General features: G+C 38.2%; 1 protein-coding gene and 2 pseudogenes across 3 annotated transcripts in view; 1 reads left to right on the top strand and 2 right to left on the bottom strand.

The window, feature by feature from the left end:
• The window catches only part of FGD4 (FYVE, RhoGEF and PH domain containing 4), a 140799-nt gene extending 118568 nt beyond the window's left edge, over window positions 1–22231 (bottom strand). The window contains exon 1 of the mRNA XM_082665695.1: window positions 22172–22231. The gene's annotated coding sequence lies outside the window, so the exon portion shown is untranslated. The remainder of the gene's footprint in view (window positions 1–22171) is intronic.
• Window positions 187–650, bottom strand: LOC309829639 (small nuclear ribonucleoprotein E-like; annotated as a pseudogene). The gene has a single exon. The product of its transcript is annotated as a small nuclear ribonucleoprotein E-like (transcript).
• LOC309829640 (small ribosomal subunit protein eS12-like) lies at window positions 19147–19511 on the top strand (annotated as a pseudogene). The gene has a single exon. The product of its transcript is annotated as a small ribosomal subunit protein eS12-like (transcript).
• Window positions 22232–24045: the final 1814 nt, after the last annotated feature.

Raw genomic sequence — 24045 nt, 5'->3', positions numbered from 1 at the left:
CTGTGGCCTGGATTCAATCCCAGGTGGGGAACTAATATCCCTCAAGCCACATGGTGCGGCCAAAAACAAAAACAAAACAAAACAAAAACAAAAAACAATGATGGAGTAAAAAGTCTACCCTGATTTGGTGGAAGCATTTTTTTTTAAAGGAAACAATGTAAATATTTTAATAAAAACAATCCCACAGCATTTATTGTCATCTGGTAACAACACAAAGGTGAGCAAAACAATATGAATAAATGCTTCAGAACTACACTTCTAACAAAGGACACCTAAAAAAACTGTATTGCCTTCTCAACAATTTCTCACTTCATTGATCATTTCTAGTTGGAGACACTCTGGAGCAGAGTAATGTAATCTCCTTTTAGCATGATCCAACCCAGTTGTCTTCTTGACTTTGTTTTAGAATGAATCTCTTCTGCATCATCTAATACGAGGTTCATATACTCATCAAAACCAATGATACAGCCCTCTATCCGCATATTCACTTGCTCATAAAGCCACACCTGAATCCGAGATTTTGCAAGAATCTGAAGATGAGATTGACTGGCTGCACCATCACCTTCTGCACCTTCTGGCCCTGGCCCCAGTATGCCATGGTGGAAGCTCACAAAGACCACACTATCCCACACACTACCTCAAAAAGCAACTTCCGGAGTCAGAAGCATTTCTTTTTAATTGCCCATCATTCCTCTGATATGGTTAGCATATGAGAGAAGTACTTTCCCTTCCCAGCTACCACACTGCAAAGAAAACAAGTGTTGAAGATAAGTCTATGTCAGAGGGTCTCCAGCCCTTTTTCGTCAAAGTCCAACCATTGGGACTTGAACCAATGCCCCAGGGATATTTTTTTATTAAAATCAGAAGGATAATATATCTTAGTCAAATGAGAATAATGGGATCCAATTCTTCACATCATGAGATCATTACTATCTTCATTAGGGTAATATTCCCTCTCTTTCCATATATTTAACGTTGACTCTAGAACAGAGGCTGGAGGAAAGTATACAAATATCTGGGTCCTAGTCTGTTGCCTTCCCCATTCTTCATTCTTAATCCACATTCTTTTAAGAAGTGATGCATCTAAATCGGAATCTAGATGTTTTAATTCTTTTTTCTTTGTCTAAGAAACTTTCTGAAATATATGAAAGTGAAGACTCTCTTTGGGGAGTACATATATATAACATAATAAATATTTATGTTAATACATTAATTATATTAGTAACTATATTTTTACAAATATTTGTGACAAGTGGAAAAAGGATTAAGAACAAAGAATGTTCTATAAACAAGACTTATTGGGGATCTACAATTTGCAAAGTTCCAACCTAAACTTTACAGACAAAAAAAGGAGACACTGGTTCCTTTCTCTTGATGAGTTTTTAATATGTTCACACAACAAAGACTTTCACCTCTTTGAGAGGTGAGGGGTGGAAACGTGTTAACAACTGTTATAGATGTCTAGCACTAGGTAAGTGAAAAAGATATACCACACAAACATCACTCTGTAAAAATTATCAAAATATCAACATTATGAACCTTCTTTTTTATACTTTAGGTGCTGAGATCACGCCACAATGAAAATTATGTCAATCCCAGTTTTGTGCTCATAAAATCCAACGCTGAACAGTTAATCCCCACAACCCAAAAATTATCCTGAAGGACCAAAGCATACAAACATCTATTGCTCTAGATCAAAGCTATGCAAAAACTGTTTAGCATAAGTTCTACAGGGTCCCCTTTGGGAACGAAAGCAAATTCAGCAAAAACTGAATGATTCAGCAAAAACTGAACTCTTACTGTTGAAACCTAAGGATTTATAGGCATGCCTCTGAGATAGTGCAGGTTTGGCTCCAGACCACCATAATAAAGCAAATATTGCAATAAAGCAAGTCACATGAATTTTTTGGTTTCCCAATGTATATAAAAGTTATGGTTACACTATAGTGTAGTCTGTTAAGTGTGCAATAGCATTATGTCTTAAAGAAACAATGTACAAACCTTAATTAAGAAATACTTTATTGCTAAAAACTGTTAACCATCATCTGGCAACGCAGGGCTGCCACAAACGTTCAGTTTGTAAAAAATGCAATATCTGCAAAACTCAATAAAGTGAAGCACAAGGAAATAAGGTATGCCTATATTTATGGTCTCTCATTTGAGCTCATAAAATCAATTCTTTCTAACATAACTTTACCTTTTTATCCCAAATCCAACCCCAGAAAGACGAAAGTAGTCTAGTTTTGTGGGCAAGGGTCCTTTGAGACTAGGACTAAGGTGTATCCAACTGTGAACATTTGAGGCTGTGTGTGTGGCAGAGATACGTATGCAGGATGAGTGGTGTGTGTGTATATATGAGGGTGCACAGGTGGGTGAGAAGGGTGTGTGTGCAGGGGGATTTGGGAAAGCTTCTTAGTTTGCCTTATGAATTATATCTAAACACCCTGGATTTACTTTTGGGGTAACCAGAGGATAACCACTTGAATACGGGGCAAATCATGGTCAGTTAATGCTGCAAATACAGATTCCCAAACTCTGGGCAAGATAGGGTATACTTAAAAATTTCTTGCCCCACAACTTATCAGTGGGGAATGACTTCTCAGCTACAACTTCTGAGCTTTGAGGCTTTCATCTAAGAAACAGGTAGATTAATATTTGGTACCTCCCTCTCAAGAAGATCAGTTAGACCACATAGGTGAACCCCCTATGAATACCTAGAAAACTACATAGTTGTAAGAAGTTTTAAACATGTTTAAAGGGGCAGGGGGGAAGGGAGACACAACTGTCTACTCTGAGACAAGAAGAGCAAAGGATGACTTCCTGTTACAGGAAAAAAAAACCTTAAGTCTCTTTCAAACCCCCCCTTCCCCCAAAACCCAAAATATCAATAAAACAAAAAAGTCCTTTCTTGGCTCCATTTATATTCTTGTCCAGCTATCTAATCGCATCGCTTTTCTTGTTGACAGTTCTCAAAAAGTGGGAACTCCAAGGTCACTGCCTCCACTTTCTCACCAGTTAGTTGCTCCTTAGCCTACCAGTCTAACATGCACCTGATCCTACTCCCACCAAGGCCAGTGGGACATTGCAATCAGCAAACCCACAGGTCACCATTCAGGTTTTCGTTTTTGTTTTTTTTTTTAATTTATGTATTTATTTTTGGCTGCGTTGGGTCTTTGTTGCTGCGCGTGGGCTTTCTCTAGTTGTGGCGAGCGGGGACTACTCTTCGTTGCGGTGCGCGGGCTTCTCTAGTTGTGGCGAGCGGGGACTACTCTTCGTTGAGGTGCGCGGGCTTCTCACTGGTGGCTTCTTTTGTTGCAGAGCACGGGCTCTAGGCGCGTGGGCTTCAGTAGTTGTGGCACGTGGACTCTAGACCACAGGCTCAGTAGTTGTGCCGCACGGGCTTAGTTGCTTCGTGGCATGTGGGATCTTCCCGGACCAGGGCTTGAACCCGTGTACCCTGCATTGGCAGGCGGATTCTTAACCACTGTGCCACCAGGGAAGTCCCACCATTCAGTTCTTGAACCCCTACACTTCTCTGGGAGCACCTGACAGTGCTGACCTCGTTCTCCTTCTTGACATTCTTTCCTCCTGGGCCGCCTCACAACCAACTCTCCTGGTTCCCTAGGACTCTCTCCAGTAACTCCTTTCTTCTTTGCTTTAATCAGCAACTCTTTCTCCACCTTCTCCCTCCTCCATACATCCAATCAATCACGTCTGTCCAATAAATGTTCACTGAATAAACATTCATAAAACATCACCAGTAAATGTGTTTCGATATACAGCAATTAGTTGGCCAAATATGAAGTTATTAGTTCAAACATGGAACCCCACTGACGGAATAAAAGCCTTTGATCTTTATAAACAAGAAAAAAAGCCAAATAATATCTTACTGAGTGTATGGTTGGAGGTGGGTAAAAGTAAAGACCTTCCCTTCCCTCATAAACTGAACAGTTGTGTAGGAATTTAAATACTTACTTCCCTGCCAAGTTCTTACTGCCAAACCTCATTCCTGCCTCAAGTCCCTTGCACTTGCAGTTCCCTCTGCCTAGAACGTTTCATCTAGATTTTCCTCTTGCTTCTGTAACACAATTCATGCAGATCTGCACTTCGACGCCACTTTCTCAGGTAGGTCTTTCCTTCCTCACAACCCCATCTGTCCGTTTCTATCGATCTTAGTACCTTGTTCTTTGTTATTTAATAGCACTTATCACTGCTCAACTTTATATTAAATGTTTCTTTTTCACTCTTTTTACTTTCGGCTCCCACCCTATTTTTTAATGGACAAAAGCTTTGCTTGGGAACCTCACAAAAGGTCTCCAATAAGCATATAAAAATCATTAATCAGAGATGTGCAAATTAAAATCACAAAATGATACCACTAGATACCTGCCACATGGCTAAAATTTTTTTAGACAAGCAAAGTATTGGCTAGGAAGGGGAACTAGAATATTCACACCTTAAAACCACTATGGAAAACCTTTAGGCAACGTCTCCTAAAGCTGAACATACGCATAACACAATAATTCCACTAAAAGATGTAATGTTCATAGAACCTTTCATTACATAATAATTGATGGTCATCAACAGCAAAATGGAAATAAAATACTATTCATACACACAAAAAATGGCTGTACAGTGTGTAATGCATAGGCTACAATCTTTGGGAACAGATGATCTTGGACTTGAATTCCAGTTCTGCTATTTACCATGTAATACTGAATATGTAGATATGGGTATATAACCTCATTGAGTCTGCTTTCTCCACCTGAAAAATATGGTCATATCAGCTATCTTACAAGATTATTCTAAGGATTCGAAATAATGTGCATATAACACCAAGCACTGTGTCTAATAGGTACTCAGTAAACAATAAGACTAGGATTTAGGAGATATAACTTATATCACTCAGTATCAATTACCAATACTTTTTATACATAAACTTTCTTCCTGTAAAATAAAGATGATGTTTCACCTGACCTGCCAAACATATCTGCAGCATTTCTGAGTTACCAACACAGTCATCATTGAAACTATAGAAGAACCAGGTCATAGCATTTTATTATTCAGCTACTTTACGGACCCCATGTGCAACTGCAGCTGTTGGTCCTAATGCCAGAGGAGCAAATGAGTTGGAAAGATGAAAACAAATGTGCAGGAGAAATGCCAAGAAGTGTGTAAACGGTGGACAGGAGTCCAATTGGTTCAGTGACAAAGCTGATCCTGAGAACACTGTGTGCACCGTATGCACGCTCTGAAGAAGCATACACAGGTTGGCATGCCTAAAAAACAATGGGGGCCAAAAAAACCCCCCTTGAACTACTGTGGTTTTCAGCCTAATTCTGAGTCCCCTTTTGTCTTATAAATAACTCTATTTATACTTGTTATTAGAGAATAAAACCTACAGGTCCTATAATAAATCCTACTTTGACTTTTTTTTAAATATAAAATATATATGTATACATATAATCTGGTGTTTAATAGCAACCAGATCCTAAATTTTAAAGTTACAATAAAAATTAGGAGAAATGACTATTTCTAAGTATAATACATGTTCAGTAAAATTTTACTCATCATAATAAAGAAAAGTCGGATAGTAACTTATATTACCATCTAAACTAGTGAGGAGGACACAGAGCAGGGCAAAGAAAAAATAAATCCCCTAAAATCCTGAAATCAAATTTTCCAATCCAAAATAATTACTTGAAGAATAAGACTCCAAACTTCCATATTTTGATTGTATATTCACATTACTCTAGCTATTTGTATTCTATTAAAATTTATCATCGTGCCTATAAAGTTTTAAATGCAAGACACATTTAAGAATTTATAAGTAACTCAAAGTACTCTAAACTCAGTTCCATTCATTCCACAAGGTAGGTCAGTACTCCACGTTGGTGCAAGTCTGTGACACAGGGGCCTCTATACAATGGGAACGAAGAACAACAAGCTTTTTCTTTCTTTTGTGGCTGAATTATTAGGAGAATCTCAGGCCATTTCTAACCTAGTGAAACAAAGAAAAACTAAAGGCTTTGGCTAAAGTCTTGTGAATCTGTGTTTTTCCCAGCACCAGTATTTTCATAGCCCATGCTTTTATGCATAGATCTAGTTTTCCATTCACATGAGGCTTGTGGCATAGAAGAACCTGCCTTAGTTAGGGAAGTTCTCTTTCAATGTTCTTCAGTGATCACCTATCTGCAAATATTCTATAGAAACCACTCCAGTTTTTCTCTATAAAGAAAGCAATGTCATCTACATTTGAAAAATAGCTAGCACATAGGCTCCCTGCCACACAGAAGTAAAAGTTTTTAAAATGTGTGATTCGTAAGTTTAAACCAACATGGAACCTAACACGTTCGTTTAAAATCCTAATTCAATGTCCTTAAAATTCTAAGGTATAGCTATTATTAATATCTTAAATCAAGAATACAAACACAATGGGATTTTTCCTCCCCAAGGCACCTTGCAAAGACAGTCTTCAAAAAATGGTGGTGTTCTCTCAGTTATTTATAATCCAAAAACTTGAAAGATGTTAAATATCTAACAATGGAGGATATATTAACTAAATTAAAGTACTACTTTTTAACAGAATATCATACAGCTATTGAATTTTTACTAAGAAGTTTTGTAATGTGAAACATCTAATGTTATGTGGGAAGGGGAAAGCATGATTTTAAAAATCCATGTAAATTACGACCTCAGCTTTGCCAAACAACAGATACAAAGAGGAAAAACACATCAAAATGTTATCAGTAGTTACACCTAAATGTTTATTTTCTTTCTCCTTACTACAAATCAAAAATCTGTTTAAAACTGTTTTTCTGAACAAAACATTCATCTAACGTTGTTTTTCAGTTAAATAGAAAAAGACCATGAGAACATTATAACGCTAGGAGGATCTAGGCAAGTCAACTGACTTCAGAGTCCAATAAATCATATGTAATTTCAAGAAATCCTTAACCTTGTGCGTTACCAATGTACCTTGCTGATGTTTTAGAAGTAGAGGGAATCTTTCCCCAAATAACTGATGAATGAGAGAATATTAAGTGCACAAATAAGTTCTAAGAAACTTGAAGTGTAGCTTTTACATATTAGAAACAGAAGGAAGGAGGAGAAATAGAAACAGAAGGAATGAGGTTATAATAAAAAGGCTCAGCTAAGAAAAGTCAACAGCGATTGCACTTAAAGCACAGTTCACTTTCACTGCTCTCAGGGAACACTGCTATGCTATGAATCCTCAGGAAGAAATGCCATTATCTCAAGTAATCGTACTTGGGCCATGAAAACAAGAAAAAGTGTACCTTTGTGCTAAAATCACAGTATGAAACCATTCTAGACAAGAGCCAGGATAATTTTTCAATAATGATACAAATTACTTACAATTTAGTAGTAAACAAAGAGACAAATACCAGTTACTTCATCTACTCATATACTTTGCATACTCAAAAATTTCAAATGTTTTTAACCTAAGATATTTCAAAAATGGAAACTGCAATAACAATACTCACAGCCCCCCATAAAGGATTCCTTTCAAACAACATCCAGCAGTGCCTTTTATTCTTCTGATTAATCATACTTATTTCCTGCTTGTGGAGGAATTCGTCGGATATACAACTTGTAGGTACAATCTATAGGCATTCTGTATTTAGACACCAAACACGCACACATCTTCTGTTCAACATGGTGAAGAACTAACTAAGGGGAAGTGCACAGCTATGTTTCATAACTCCTCTTCTAGCACTGATGCAGCCTCAAAGAACTACGCAAGTAACGAATTTCAAAATTCCACGAAGGTATTTCAAAATGTGGTGAGAGAACTCTAGAATACTGTGGTAAAATGGGAAGGATGGGGCCAACTACCTGTGATTTTATTGTAGTTAGAGTCTTTAAATTTATAACAAACTATCCTTTAAAACTAGGTCATAAAGAATCTTAGCATATTTTTTCATGGTCATAAGAAAGTCATAAGAAATGCTGAATAGCAAAACCAAGGTCCCCCCAAGCAAAGGGACTTTGTTTCCTTCCCAGGTTACTAGCAATTCCAAATGACTTCTTCATTTAAAAAAAAAAAAAAAAAAATCAGGATTTTAAAGGAGAGGCACCAATGAGCAAACTTTCCATCCCTGCCATGCTTGTAAGAGAAAATTACTAATTAAAGTCAATGTTTTAGATAATGTATCACATAACATAGACGTCTCAAAACATCTAAGGTTTATCACCACATGGATTTAACATTTACATAATAACCCAAATTCTAATTTCCCTTTCATGTGATATTTAGATGGTGTAGTCAGAATCAAACTATAATATCTAGACTCAGTACAACTTTGCAACAGCACTTCTTCAAATTATTCTGTTTCTGAAAGAATAACAAACTGAAAATAGTGTATTACCTTAAAGTACTTGAGGAAATTTTGACAGGTAGAATAAAATAAACATTAATGTAGCTTATGAACCAAGAAGTGGAAACATGGAGAAAACTACTTGGAGAAACACATGCTAAAATCACAAAGCCTTAGAAATTTAGAAATCCTCCCTTTGTATGGATAAGAAAACTGAGGCCAGGAGTGTTAAGGTAGGAGAGATACGGACATACTGATATTAGAGAGACAAGATATATACATTTCAGATATTCTGATACATTTTTTTCATTTCAATTTCCATAGCATTATATTTCTAAATTAGCTCTTTCTTAAACGTGCTGTCATCCAGTATAACTTTCACAGGGTGGTGGTCTTGAGAGCTACTAACTGGCCTGTAACAATCACTTACTATCAATGAATATTGTTATTATAAGCTTTGAAAGCTTATCTCTATGAAATGAAAGGCATAGTAATGAGACATGGCATGTTCACACAGTGTGAGGTATCCAACCGAGGGCTAATGCTTTCCAAACTTCACCAACCCAAGCCAGCATCCCTATCCAGATCAGCTGAGGGCTGAGAGTGTCCTCTGCAGAGTCAGGGTAGGTTTTGCACAGGAAGTGTTGGTGTATGTGCTCAGGCATGAGTGATGAAGTCAAATGAGGACGTCAGCATTTTTGGTTCCTTCTCTTTAGTTTAGAGGAATACAGCAGGAAACTTCAAACTGACCACATGCCAGTGAACGACTGGCTGAAACTGGAACTGTTCTGCTCTGCTACAGTGTACCAGGGCTGGAAGGATCCAAATAAGTATGTTGGCTCTGGTTCTTGACCTCTTTTTCAATGGTTTAGCAGTTTAGCAGGCAAAGAAAAAGAAAATTCATATGGAACGTTTTCTGATAATTTGACATTGTACATTGTAGATTTTTAATATATCTTTATAATTAAGTAAACCCTTTCTTTTTTTTCTTTTTTTTTTTTTTGTGGTACGCGGGCCTCTCCCTGTTGTGACCTCTCCCGTTGCAGAGCACAGGCTCAGCGGCCGTGGCTCATGGGCCCAGCCGCTCTCTGCGGCATGTGGGATCTTCCCAGACCGGGGCACGAACCCCTGTCCCCTGCAACAGCAGGCGGACTCTCAACCACCGCGCCACCAGGGAAGCCCCTAAGTAAACCCTTTCACTGTTCATTCAGATATTATGTGAATATAGCTGTAGAAACATGTTACAGGTATTGCACTGAAATAAAATTTCATAAATGTGTGCTTTTATTTGTCTTAGTTTTCTGCTTATACTTTGGTCTGCTAGATTTTACAAAAACAGATTTATCCCTCTTGGCTTTAAATCAAATGATTTTGATCAATTTAGCCACACATTAAGAACAGCTTTAGGAACCACAATATCAACCAATTTGTTATAAAGCCAAAATTAGTACTCCCCCAAGAAAACCATTATGTGGCTAAAAATAAATCTTCATAAAAGAGTAAACAAAGCTATTTGTTTGCTCCTAACACCACCGTCATTCCATTCCATGTCTTGATAAAATTAATATTATGATCAGTAATTACAGCTCTGTATTATTATATACCCTTCTCATAACAACCCTAACAAAAAGGCATTAATTAGCCCCATTGTATAGATGGTAAAACTGAGAACTAAAGTTAAATAACTTAGACAGTAACTGGCAGAGCTGCAATTCAAACCCTGGACTTTTTAACTTCAAAACCTGATATCTAAAATGCAAGCTGCCTGCCATTCTCCCAAAGTTTTCCCAAAATTACTAACCTGTGAAAGGATAAGAAAAACTTTTACCCTATGTCTGAGTTTTCTTGACTTTAACCCCCAAACTCAAATACTAAAACTGTTCATGCCTGCTAAAACAAACTTCCTCTTTCTACTACATGTGACTCTTGCCATGAGTAAGTTCCTCAAAACTTTGTATTTAATCTACTTGTAAGTGAAGAGTTTTATACATAGCCTAAAACATTAGAATAATTTTAGAATAACATCCTATAGTCCACCAGAGCAATAGTCAGTTTTATCTTAATTTGCTTATTAGTTATGAGAATGAGAAGAGTCACTTCCCTCAAGGTCACTTTGAACCAGAAATAGAATTCTGGTTTAAGGTCTGGTCGCTAAACCATGCTTCCTCTGCAATAGTAAGCTACCATTGGTAAACTGGTCACTAAGAAACAGAAAATAACAAAAAATATGGGATGTTTAAAGTATTTTTCCTGCTGATACCTCTTTCCCCTACCTGTCCACCCCTTCTATTTTGCCCATTGCCTATATATTCTATATTGTGATTATGGAAAGAAAGTGCAACTGCCTTGGCAGATAAGGAAAAAAACCTATTCCTATTTCAAACATGAAGCAAATGTTTCATTCCCTTTTCTTATTAAAATATGGGGTATAGCCTCAAAAATCATGGTAGCTTTTAAAAGCATCACATTAAATCCATTTTTTTTCTATTTAAATTTTGCTGGTACATACTAATGTCTTTTGATTTATAATTTTAAGATAGTTCACTAAGAAATGTGTAGGTGCCCACACGTATGGCAAATGGCATTATTGATTTGTCTAAAGCAGTTGTGCCAGTTGAACTTTCTGTGTTGATGGAAATGTTCTATATTTGTGCTATAGTATAAGGTAGCCACATGAGCATTTGAAACATGACTTGTGTGATCAAGGAACTAAAATTTTATTTTAGTTAATTTTAATTTTAAAAGCAACTTGGGGCTAGTGGACCACACATGGCTAAGTCTGGGTATACGTATATATATTTTGAATAAAATATATAAAGTACATAAGTGTATTTTGAAATAATTATTGACTCATAGGAAGTTGCAAAAATACTACAGAGAGGCCCAGTTTCCCCTAATCATTATGTCATATTATATAACCATAAATACAATACCAAAACCAAGAAACTGACATTTATACAATGTGTACATTTAGTTCTATGCCATTTTATCACTTGAATAGACTTGTGTAACCTCCGCCACAATCAAGATACTGAACAATTCCATTATCATGAAGAGCTCCCTCATGCCACCCCTTTCTAGTCATACCCAACACCCTTCTCCTCACTGTCCCTAATCCCTGGCAGCCACTAATCTGTTCTCCATATCATGCTGTCATTTACAGAATGCTTTGTAAGTGGAATCATACAGTATGTGACTTTTTGAGATTGGCTTTTTTTACTCAACCTAATGCCCTTGAGATCCATTCAAGTTCTTGTATGCATCAATAGTGTGTTCCTTTTTATTGGTGTGTTGAATTCCATAATGTGGATGTTCCACAGTTTAGCCATTCATGTTAATGAACATGAGTTTGTTCACAACTTCGGGCTATTACAAATAAAACTGCCATGAACATTTTGCACAGGTTTTAGTGTGGATCTAAGTTTTCATTTCCCTGGGATAAATGCTCCAAAGTGCAAATGCTAGATTATATGATGAGTGTCCACATGTGCTTATTTTCATTTGTCATCTGTATATCTTTTCTTGGTGAAATGTGTCTTCATGTTGTTTGCCCATTTTCTAATTAGACTGTTTGAGTTGTTTCTGTCGAGTTTTTTTTGTTTGTTTTGTTTTGTTTTTGTGGTATGCGGGCCTGTCACTGTTGTGGCCTCTCCCGTTGCGGAGCACAGGCTCCGGATGCGCAGGCTCAGTGGCCATGGCTCACGGGCCCAGCCACTTCGCAGCATGTGGGACCTTCCCGGACCGGGGCACGAACCCGTGTCCCCTGCATCGGCAGGCGGACTCTCAACCACTGCGCCACCAGGGAAGCCCTCTGTTGAGTTTTGACAGTTCTTTATATATTTTAGATAGGAGTCCTTTGTCAAATATAGGGTTTCCAAATATTTTTCTAGTCTATAGCTTTTCTTTTCACCCTTTTAACAGGCAAAAGTTTTAAATTTTGATGAATTTTTTCTTTGGCTGCATTGGGTCTTCGTTGCTGCGCGCAGGCTTTCTCTAGTTGTGGCAAGCGGGGACTACATTTTGTTGCAGCACACGGACTTCTCACTGTGGTGGCTTCTTCTCTTGTTGTGGAGTGCAGGCTTCAGTAGTCGTGGCATGCAGGCCCTAGAGCGCACGGGCTTCAGTAGTTGAGGCGCGCAAGCTCTAGGGCATGTGGGCTTCAGTATTTGCACTGCATGGGCTCAGTAGCTGTGGCGCGTGGGCTAAGCAGCTGTGGCTCGAGGGCTCTAGAGTGCAGGCTCACTAGTTGTGACACATGGGCTCAGCTGCTCCGCAGCATGTGCAATCTTCCCAGACCAGGGTTCGAACCCGAGTCCCCTGTGTTGGCAGGCAGATTCTTAACCACTGTGCCACCAGAGAAGTCCCTTGATGAAATTTTATTTATCAGTCTTTTCTTTTATATTCATGCTTTTGGTCACATGGCTAATAACTTTTTTTTAAATTTTTTACTGGAGTATAGTTGATTTACAATGTTGTTAGTTTCAGGTGTACAGCAAAGTGAATCAGTTATACATGTACATATATCCACTCTTTTTAAATTTTTTTAAATTTTTTTTAATTTTTATTTTTTGCGGTACGCGGGACTCTCATGGTTGTGGCCTCTCCCTTTGCGGGGCACAGGCTCCGGACACGCAGGCTCAGAGGCCATGGCTCACGGGCCCAGCCGCTCTGCGGCATGTGGGATCTTCCTGGGCCGGGGCACGAACCCGTGTCCCCTGCATCGGCAGGCGGACTCTCAACCACTGCACCACCAGGGAAGCCCTCTGCTCTTTTTTTAGATTCTTTTCCCATATAGGCCATTACTGAGTATTGAGTAGAGTTCCCTGTGCTATACAGTAGGTTCTTATTAGTTATCTATTTTATATGTAATAGTGTGTATACGTCAATCCCAATCTCCCAGTTTATCCCTCCCGCCTTATTCCCCAGTAACCATGTTTGTTTTCTACATCTGTGAATCTACTTCTGTTTTTATTTTAACTTTTTATTTTATATTGGAGTATAGTTGATTAAAAATGTTGTGATAGTTTGAGGTGTACAGCAAAGTGATTCGGTTATACATATACATGTATCCTTTTTCAAATTCTTTTCCCATTTAGGTTGTTCATAGTTCCTGTACTATACAGTAGGTCCTTGTTCGTTATCCATTTTTATTTTCTTTTAATTTTATTTAATTTTGGTCATGCCACACGGCATGTGGTATCTTAGTTCCCTGACCAGGTATCGAACCTATGCCCCCTGCTATGGAAGCGTGGAGTCTTAACCACTGGACCGCCAGGGAAGTCCCGGTTATCCATTTTAAATATAGCAGTGTGTACATGTCAGTCCCAAACTCCCTATCAATCCCTTCCCCCCTGGTAACCATAAGTTCATTCATGAGTCTGTTTCTGTTTTGTAAATAAGTTCATTTGTACCCTTTTTTAAAATTCCACATATAAGTGAGATCATATGATATTTGTCTTTCTGTGTCTGACTTACTTCACTCAGTATGACAATCTCTAGGTCCATTCATGTTGCTGCAAACGGCATTATTTTGTTCTTTTTTATGGCTGAGTAATATTCCATTGTATATACGTACCATACTTTCTTTATCCATTCCTCTGTTGATGGACATTTAGGTGGCTTCCATGTCCTGGCTATTGTAAATAGTGCTGCAATGAACATTGGGGTGCACGTATCTTTTCAAATTATGTTTTTTTCTGGGTATATATGGCTAATAACTTTTTGCCAAGCCCTAAAGATTTTCTCCTATGCTGTCTTTTAAAAGTTTTGCAGTTTTATGTTTTACTTTTTTTTTTTAAGATTTAACTTTTTTTTCTTTTTTTTGCGGTACGCGGGTCTCTCACTGTTGTGGCCTCTCCCGTTGCGGAGCACAGGCTCCGGACGCGCAGGCTCAGCGGCCACGGCTCACAGGCCCGGCCGCTCCACGGCATGTGGGATCTTCCCAGACCGGGGCATGAACCTGTGTCCCCAGCATCAGCAGGCGGATTCTCAACCACTGCGCCACCAGGGAAGCCCTATGTTTTACATTTAAATTGATAACCTATTTTGAGTTAATTTATGGATATATTCTAAGGTTTAGGGTTTGGGGGTTTTCTTTTTTTTTTTTTTTTTGATCTATAGATATCCAATTGCTCTAGCACCATTTGTTGAAGAGACAAACTGTATTACTCTTGCAGCTTTGTCAAAAATCAGCTGGCTCTACCTGTGTGAGGCTACTTCTAATTTCTCTATTCTGTTGCATTTATCTATTCGTCTATCCCTCTGGCAATACCATAGTCTTGATTGCTGTAGCCACATGTCTTAAAACTGGATAGAGTGATTCTCCCAACATTGTTCTTCTTTCTCAAAACACTTTTAGCTATTCTAGTTACTCTGTCTTTCTATGTAAATTTTAGAATAATCTTATCCACACCTATAAAAATTTTCCTAGAATTTTGATAAGAATTGTGTTAAACCTTTATATTAATTGGGGAGATCATCTTTACTATACTGAGAGTTTTCCAATCCAGGAACACAGTATGTCTCTCCATTTATTTAGATCTTTGATTTCATTCATCAGCACTTTATAGATTTCATGGGTATATTTTTTAAAAGCAACCCAAATGAAGAACTAGAAATAGCTTGTAAATGCTACCAAAATAAAAAGTGGTAGTTCAAACAAGTTCTGGGAGTCAAAATGATCTTGGTTAACTAGAGTTAAAAATCAAGAATACCACAAGCACAACAAATATACCCATTGGGGCAAATAAGCAGATTTTGTTGAAAGACTGGCTTTATATAATTTACAAAGAAATGAAAGGGCACCATAGGGCGTTTTGCAATTAAAACAATAAACAAGGCAGATTAAAGGTATAAAACAGATAAAGTATCCTCCAATTACATGCAGCACTGTCTTCCTCCCTTTTTTGATTATATTAATTCTATGTATCAAACCTGTGCATTACTTATGCAACAACAGAAGAGAAGGGCTCTAAATCACATAATTTCAAAGGTCCCTTCCAAGTCCTACATTAAATTATTTTACGAATTATATTTTTAAAGAGTTCATGGTTAAAAAGGTTTTATGAATTTTGCTGCTTAGGTATCTACGGAGGGCAGGTCAAGTGGAAAAATAATTCTGTTGAATGTAAATATATGTAACTATTTGGACAATTTACTAAAGCTATGGGGAAAAGCGGGATATGAGAAAATCTGAAGGGGATTAAAATTAGTTAGTCCAGAAATGAGTATTCTATGAAAATACCTGGAAGGTAATCAGGAACTACCCAAGGGAAATAAAGGACAATTTTTAAATACATACAAAAATACATTCTTAACAACTGGAGTTCAAAATAGTGAGACTACAGTAGGCTGTATAAACCCTGAAATAAGTAAGATCCTATTTAATGACTAGTGAAGTACAGTTGTGAAGACAGGAGAGTACCAAAATAACTCAGCAACCTCACCCCCACCCCCCACCAACATTCTACAGGTGTCTAATCCAAGCCTTCAGAAAACCATGCCAAGCTTTCAAATCTGACTGGGAAGGAAGAATTTGAAGACTGGAGAGTAAGAAGCAAATAACAGTGACCATTTCCTATTCACCTAAGTGTCCCCAGAATGCTTTACTAGTTCTCACACTCACACTAATTGCTTGATGGATTGATGAGTACCTAAGACACCCCAAAACAAGTGGAACTTTAATTTGTAAAGAAACAGAAGATGATATTTTCTGACAACGAAGAGCATAGGCATCATTTTCCAAACTGTTGGTAATGATATCATGCCAGGGAAGTTTAACGCTGAAGAGTATCAAGAAGAAGCTAGGGGCTTCCCTGATGGCCCAGTGGTTAAGAATCCACCTGCCAATGCAGGGGACACGGGTTCGAGCCCTGGTCTGGGAAGATCCCACGTGCCGCAGAGCAACTGAGCCCGTGTGCCACAACTACTGAGCCTGCACACTAGAGCCCGCGAGCCACAACTACTAAGCCCACGTGCTGCAACTACTGAAGCCCGCGCACCTAGAGCCCATGCTCCACAAGAGAAGCCACAGCAATAAGAAGCCTGTGCACCGCAATGAAGAGTAGCGCCCGCTTGCCACAACTAGAGAAAACCTGCACGCAGCAAAGAAGACCCAATGCAGCCAAAAATAAATAAATTAAAATAAATAAATTTTAAAAAGAAAAAATGAATGGTGGACCTTCTGGGCTGGAAAAAAAATTAAAAAAAAGAAGAAGAAGCTAGAAGGATCCCTCATACAGAATCATAAATACATGTATAAAAATCATCTCATCCACACCACCCATTATCTCATTCCTGAATATATCATTGCACCAGACTTCATAGGGTAGTAGGAGAATAAAGAAGAAAAACATAAAAAGAAGAACGAAGGAGAGACAGAAAGAGGAAGCAAATTATTAGTCACACTTGACAACTACTGTGGAAGAGTAAAACTAAAAGCAAGTGAGGGAAACCAATGTTGCCCCAAACATTTTTATAAACAATCAAATTAAAGAAAACATGCTCAAATTATTTCAATATTTAACAACTTATCAGTGCTATCAAGATAACATATAACGAAACCCCAAAGCATGAAATCAAAGCTAAAAAAGGAACTAAAGTTAAAGGTCAAAGATTTAATACCAGTCAGATTATATGAATTTTAAAGCTACAAGATGTATTTAAACTCTTTTGAATCACTATTGTAATAGAGCATTAATTTGATTTTAAGAGCTTCAAATTGGATAGCGAAAAATTTACTAATGTAAGTGCTTAACAAATTCAGGAAGTCATTTACTAGCCTGTATGACCTTACCTAATAGATGATTTGGGTGAATAAGCAAAAGCTTGGGCAACCATCGTCTGTTTTGTTCTCTCTTGCCAATCTGGAAAGAGCTGCACGCAAAAGTTCCAAATGATAGAAAACCTTGGGATCCTTTCATCCCATTATTCACCCTCTGCTTTACCACAATCACTTCAACAAAGCATCCAGAGTCCCCCTTTCATTGCACACAACTCTTAAACAGCATTTTGTCCCTATTTCAAGAAGGGGAATCTTTGGAAGGGGACTATTTCTATACATGTGGTGACACAGAAGGCAACCTTTACTAAAAATAAACAGGTCAGTGTTAAGACCAAATAAGATACATAAGTGCATTCAGACATCCCTGTCGCATACAAATCTTGATACCAGAGGTGCTTAAGAGTAAATAAATAAATAAATATTGGCTACCCAATGCTTAGTGCAGTGCCTGGCACAGAGTTCATAATTAATAAACATTTGTTAAATGAAAAAAAAAAGTATTATTCTGATGAGAAGGAATTTTTTTTTAAACATCATTATTGGAGCATAATTGCTTTACAATGGTGTGTTAGTTTCTGCTGTATAACAAAGTGAATAAGCTATATGTATACATATATCCCCATATCCCCTCCCTCTTGCATCTCCCTCCCACCCTCCCTATCTCACCCCTCTAGGTGATCACAAAGCACCAAGCTGATCTCCCTGCGGATGAGAAGGAATTTAAAAATTAATTCTACCCCCCAAAAATGACTTTTGTCCACCAGTAAAATATACCATTTAAACTTTTCACAGATATTGAAATGCTCTTTATATATAAAAGTTTTCTTTTAACCTTCCAGAGCTCACGACTTTACTTCAAATAATAAACAATTATTTTTCACCATCTCTAACTTGAGCCAAGAGTGCCTTTTCAATACTGTCAAAAAAAAAAAAACCCCTAACAGAGTAGAGTGGACTCATGACAGCCACATACTCTCTGTCACTACTCCCACCAAGAGGTGGGGTCTATTTTGCCACCTCCTTGATTCTGGATTGGGCCTATGACTGTCCAAAGGAAAAAGGGCAGAAATGACATTGTGCCAATCCTGGGCTAAATCTTTAAGAGGCCTGGCAACTTCTGCCTCCTTCTTTTTGGAGTCCAACTGCCATGCTGTGAGCAGGTCCAAACAGCCACATGAAATGAGAAAAGCCCACATGGAAAAGAAGAAATACCCAGCTGACAGCACCTACTTGCCAGGCATGAAAATGAGCTATCTTGAAAATAAATCCTACAGCCCTAATCAAGTTGTCTCAGCTGACAGCACACAGACTGTGAGATACGGTGAGCTGTCCTTATCAAACCCTACCAAATCCCAAAATCGTGAGCAAAAACACCATTGTTGTTTTAAGCCACTAAATTTGGAGGTGATTTGTTACGCAGCAATAGATAACTGAAACAAAATTTGGTACCAAAAGTGGGGTTCTGCTGCAACAAAAACCTAAAATATGTACTGGCTTTGGATCCACGTGGTGGGTGGAAGCTGGAAGAGTTTTGAGGAGATTGCTAATAAAGATTTGAAAAAGGTGAAGAAGTGTATCAGTGCCTGAAGAAAAGGGACCCAAGTTATGTACTATGAGAACAATTAGCAAAACATTGCATGCAGTGATGTGGAAGGTGGAAATGGTACCTAATGAACTCAATGATCTGACTAAGGAAAATTCAAGGAAGAAAGTTGAAAGTATCAACTGATTCATTTTAACTGCCTATATAGTGAGATGAACTAAAAAAGGCACTGTTTGGTTCCTTTTCAAACAGAATTTAGAGGAAATATAAAGGGGTCAGATTTGACCGGTTCAAAAATAAAACCATTGCTCATTTCAGCATCTTAGCAAAAAATAAGCTCAAAGTAAGAAATGGCTCCAGGTAGCTCTTTCCCTGCTGTAGCAGAGTCCCGCGGAGGTGGAGGCTCGGGTGCATTCAAGATTCAGCTCCACCCGTAAGCCACTGCCATAGCCACCACCATAGCCGAAAAAAGCACTGCTGCCAGAGGTATAATGGATGTTAATACTGCTCTGCAAGAGGTGCTTAAGACGGCCCTCATCCACGATGGCCTAGCATGTGGAATTCGTGAAGCTGCCAAAGCCTTAGACAAGCTCCAAGCCCATCTTTGTGTGTTTGAATCCAACTGTGATGAGCCTATGTAAGTCAAGTTGGTGGAGGCCCTTTGCGCTGAGCACCAAATCAACCTGATTGAGGTTGATGACAACAAGAAACTAGGGGAATGAGTAGGTCTCTGTAAAATTGACAGGGAAAACCCTGTAAAGTGGTTGGTTGTGTGGTGGTTAGGGACTATGGCAAACAGTCTCAGGCCAAGGATGTCATCGAGGAGTACTTCATATGCAAGAAATGATCAAATAAAAAAAGTGGGCTCTTGGGACTTTCCTGGTGGTCCAGTGGTAAAGGATCTGCCTTACAATGCAGGGCACATGGGTTCGATCCCTGGTCCCACATGTGGGATCCCTAAGATCCCACATGCCGTGGGGCAACTGAGCCAGCGCACCACAACTACTGAGCTCGCAAGGCTCAACTATAGAACCCGTGTACCGCAACAAAAGATCCCGTATGCCTCAACGAAGATCCCGTGTTCCACAACACCAATGCAGCCAAAAAGACCCGATTCAGCCAAAAATATAAAAATAAAATAAATAAATAAATAATCTTAAAAAAAACACAACTGGGGTCTTGTGGAAGGGAGGGAGGGAGGAATGGCTCAGGGCAAAGATCAAATCCTGCATTGCCAGTAAAATGTGGCCTTGAGGATGTGGCTGTACAACCCTTTGTTGACCCCTCATAAAGATTTTAGGTTCCTCATAGACTTTTTCCTTTAGACCAGTGGTTCTAAAATTTTGTGTACACACTTCTAGGTACTCATGTCCTTGTAGAGTCCCTTCCCACATTGACTCTGGGCTGAGCCTATTACTGCTTAGACGATTAGAATAGGACAGAAATGATGCAGTACCAATTCTGGGCCCAGACCTTATTTGGTTGGGCAGCATCTATTTTTTCCATTTTGGAACCCAGACACCTCAGGTGACCTAAGCAGCCACTGGGTCCTAGCTGAGCTCCTATCCAAACCTCAGAGGATCACAGCCTTTCTAGCAACCAGCTGACAGGACATGAAAACAGAACTGCCTGGTCAACCCACTGAACCACAAAATAACAAACTGCTGCTTTAAGCTACTAACAAGCTTTGGAGTGGTTTATTGTACTACAATAAATAACCGAAACACAGGTCCCTTTTAGTGGTATTTTAAACTTCACTTCTCTCTAGTCATGATAGACTAGATAATTATGAAGAAATGTAATGGAAACTTTTTGTTCTAAAAATTTAATGTCCAGCATGGATAGATCTAGAGATTATCATACTAAGTGAAATAAGCCAGACAAAGACAAATATCATATGGTATCATTTATATGAAGAATTTAAAAAGAAAAAAAAAGAAAAAGATACAAGTGAACTTATATACAAAACAGAAATAGACCCACAGACATAGAAAACAAACTTATGGTTACCAAAGGAGAAAGGGGGGAGATGATAAATTAGGAGTTTGGGATTAACATATGCACACTACTATATATAAAATAGATAACCAACAAGGACTTACTATATGGCACAGGGAACTATACTCAATATTTTGTAATAACCTATAAGGGAAATGAATCTGAAAAAGAACATATATATATATATATGTGTGTGTATATATATATATGTATAACTGAATCACTTCGCTGTACACCTTAAAATAACACATTGTAAATCAACTATATTTCAATTTAAAAAATATATATATTATACCTAAGATCAATTTAACCATCATTTAAGCAAATGAAACATACCTTCTAAGTCTCAGGAAACTTTTTTTAGAGGCTATCTTACAGACAGATCTTAGAGTCTAAGCCACTAATAATAACAAAAACTTAACAGCTTCCATTTTCAGTAGAAAACAATAAGCACCTACACAGGCCATCAGGGAGGACTGACCAGGGAAGGAGATCTTAGCAAGGCATACCAGGGGTACAGACAAAACTGAGGAAGGCCCTGTGTATCAGATAAATTCACAATAGGAATTTGGAAGTCAGCAGGGGATACACAGACACCAAACAATCTGTGGTAACAGCCAGGGAATCCTCAAGGCACAGTCACAAGAGTGAAGATGGCAGGTCTTCCAAAGCCTGTTGTTATGGCAACCAGCAAAGATTTTTAACATCTGAAACTCCAATAAGAATTTGTAAGCTCTGCTTTCTCTTGTGTTGATGCAGTTGCTACCCATCTGCTTAGCTCCTTTGGATTTAAAGAGCCCTAAATGTCTGAGCCATCACCCCTCTTTCAGTCCATCCTATGGATGACCATGATGGCATATAGGGAGCCTGGAGGCTTTCTGCATCTTGAGAATAGGGACAATAATAGTAAATCCCTCATAAGATGGTAGCATTATTCTTCTAATTTTCACAGAACAGTGCTTAGAAGAGTTCTAGGCACATAGTAAACTCTCAATATGTTACACTATCAACAAATTACATTTGGTAAATTTGTTCAATTACAAGTGCATCTGCCCTAAAAACAATAACTTTCAAAGAAAAAAAATTAAAAGAATATCAACTCATAAGCCTATTAATAGGGAACTGGTTTAAACAAATTGTAGTACAGCTATAAAGTGAAACACTATGCTGCCTTAAAAGAGATAATAAATAAAATAAAGGAAGAGGATTTTAAAAGATTCGATGTGGGAAATTTCTAATATAAGTGAAAAACCAAGTTGAAAAAAACATATAATTCCACTTTTAAAGTAAGTATATACTGTTGTATATGCATAGAAAAGAATCTGTTAGAAGCCACCAGGCTAAACAGACACCATAATCTGGGTGGGAATTCCACTTTCTACATAATATACCACTATAACATTTGTTGCTGTTGCTGTCTTTTAACAGTAAGAACAAATGACTCTTATAATCAGAAAAACATTAATGTGAAGGCACACAGATCCTTCTTAAAACAAAGCATGCTTTTACCTGAGTTTGTTCACAAGTTTTCAGTGCTCATTCTTATTCAGCACACAAGCAGCTCAGGTCTGTTTTTAGAACAGTGTCAGAAGCTGCTATATGAGCTGTTTCCTGTACTGGGCAGCTATTTTTAATTAATGAACATTTTGTTGTTAAGAGTTCACTGGAAAAATAGAAACACCACCATTGCTGCAAGTTAAACTAAAGAAAGGCTTATTCTCTAAAATAAAATGAAAAGTTTAAGTTATAAAAAAAGTATTCCACTTTAAAAAGTATTAAGGTATATAGTATTTAGTATTAAATATTTCCACTATGATATTGAGATAAATTAGTTTCATTTAAAAATTCCTGAAGGAGATCTAATTCTATTTACTTAGCTTCTCCTAAAAAATAATACAGCATTCTTTATACAGTGGAGACTCAAAGGTGAGCTGTGGAAAAATCAGAGGTAAGAGAAAAGAGGATGAATACAGAAATAGAATAAGATTTCTTTCAAACAAAATATTTATTAAGCAACAATGTGCAAAATGCTGCCCTATACTGACTAGAGAAAGTAAAATTGTGGTTACTCTGTCGGTATGAACAGCAACAAAATCACCCTGTCCATTTTATTATTTTCTCCCAAGGTTTATATGAGATAATATGGCTCAAAAGATAGCTGCTATGTAAACAAATAATATTTTTCATCTATTCAGTTGTTCAACCCATGGGTCACATAGCACCACAAGGAGTCCTCTGGAGAACCAGCAGCAGTGAGAGTTGGTGAGAATTCAATAGCTGGGTAGCAGAACAAGAATTCCCAGGTCCCACCCAAGCCATCCTCCCATAGAATGAAGATGGGATTTTACTGTAAACCTAAGAGAAGGTTCTAAGAAGGCCTCACTGCACTGGGTATGATTATGTGCAGTCCAGTCACAAAAAGAAAGGTTTATTGTTCTCTTGCCAACCTATAATCCTCACGACAGGTGGCAATCCACCCAATTATGCTAAACTCTACCCACACCCTCTTCACTCACCACATCCCTAAATTCCGTGCATTTGTAAACTGCTTCACAATTTTTTAAGTGCTTTCTTATCCATTAATTTGATTCAGAAAGGTTATAAGATTTCTTCCTAGTGTGTTTAGTTAAAATTGTTTGCATTTGAGAGAAGTTTTGAGAATGGGATAGGATGAACATCTGGCTCCCAAGGGGTGGTGAGGGCTCCCAATATCCTCTAAGGAGGCCTTGCTTTAGCATGTCCCATGGCGGGGTGTGAGGGGGAGGTATTAACACTATGCATCAACTTGGAGGGTGTTTTGGACAACATAAACATTTAAACCAGTGAACTGTGAGTAAGCAGACTGATTTCCATAATGTGGGTGGGCCTCATCCAATCAGCTGACAGCCCGAATAGAACAAAAAGACTGGCCTCCCTGAGCAAAAGAGAATTCTTCAGCAGACTGCCTATGGACTCCATCTGCACCACTGGCTCTCCTGGGTCTCTGCCTGTTGGCCTTTGGACTGGAGCTGCACCACCAGCTCTTCTGGGTCTCAAGACTGCCAACCGACACCGCAGACTTGGACTTGTCAGCCTCCATAAACACATGAGCCAATTCCTTATAATATATATATGTATACACACAACCTATTAGTCCTGTCTTTCTAAAGACTCCTGACTAATACAGAGGGTCCTGCAGTTTAATAACTACACAGGAAGAGTCACTAAATGAGGGACAAGTGGCTTCTCCTGACTAGGGGATGCCTGACCTTTCTCCCTACCATGGTGCTCTCCAGAAAACCATACTGTTTAGAGATGCATGAATATGCCTGGAATGGATACACACATTATTATTCCTTACTTACTAGATTCCTGAGAAATGAGTCCTGAAAGCAGTTCACACT

Source organism: Grampus griseus (genome assembly GCF_964374135.1).
Source record: "Grampus griseus genome assembly, chromosome: 11".
In the NCBI taxonomy this organism is placed as follows: Eukaryota; Metazoa; Chordata; class Mammalia; order Artiodactyla; family Delphinidae; genus Grampus; species Grampus griseus.
This window is presented reverse-complemented; position numbering and strand designations above follow the sequence as displayed.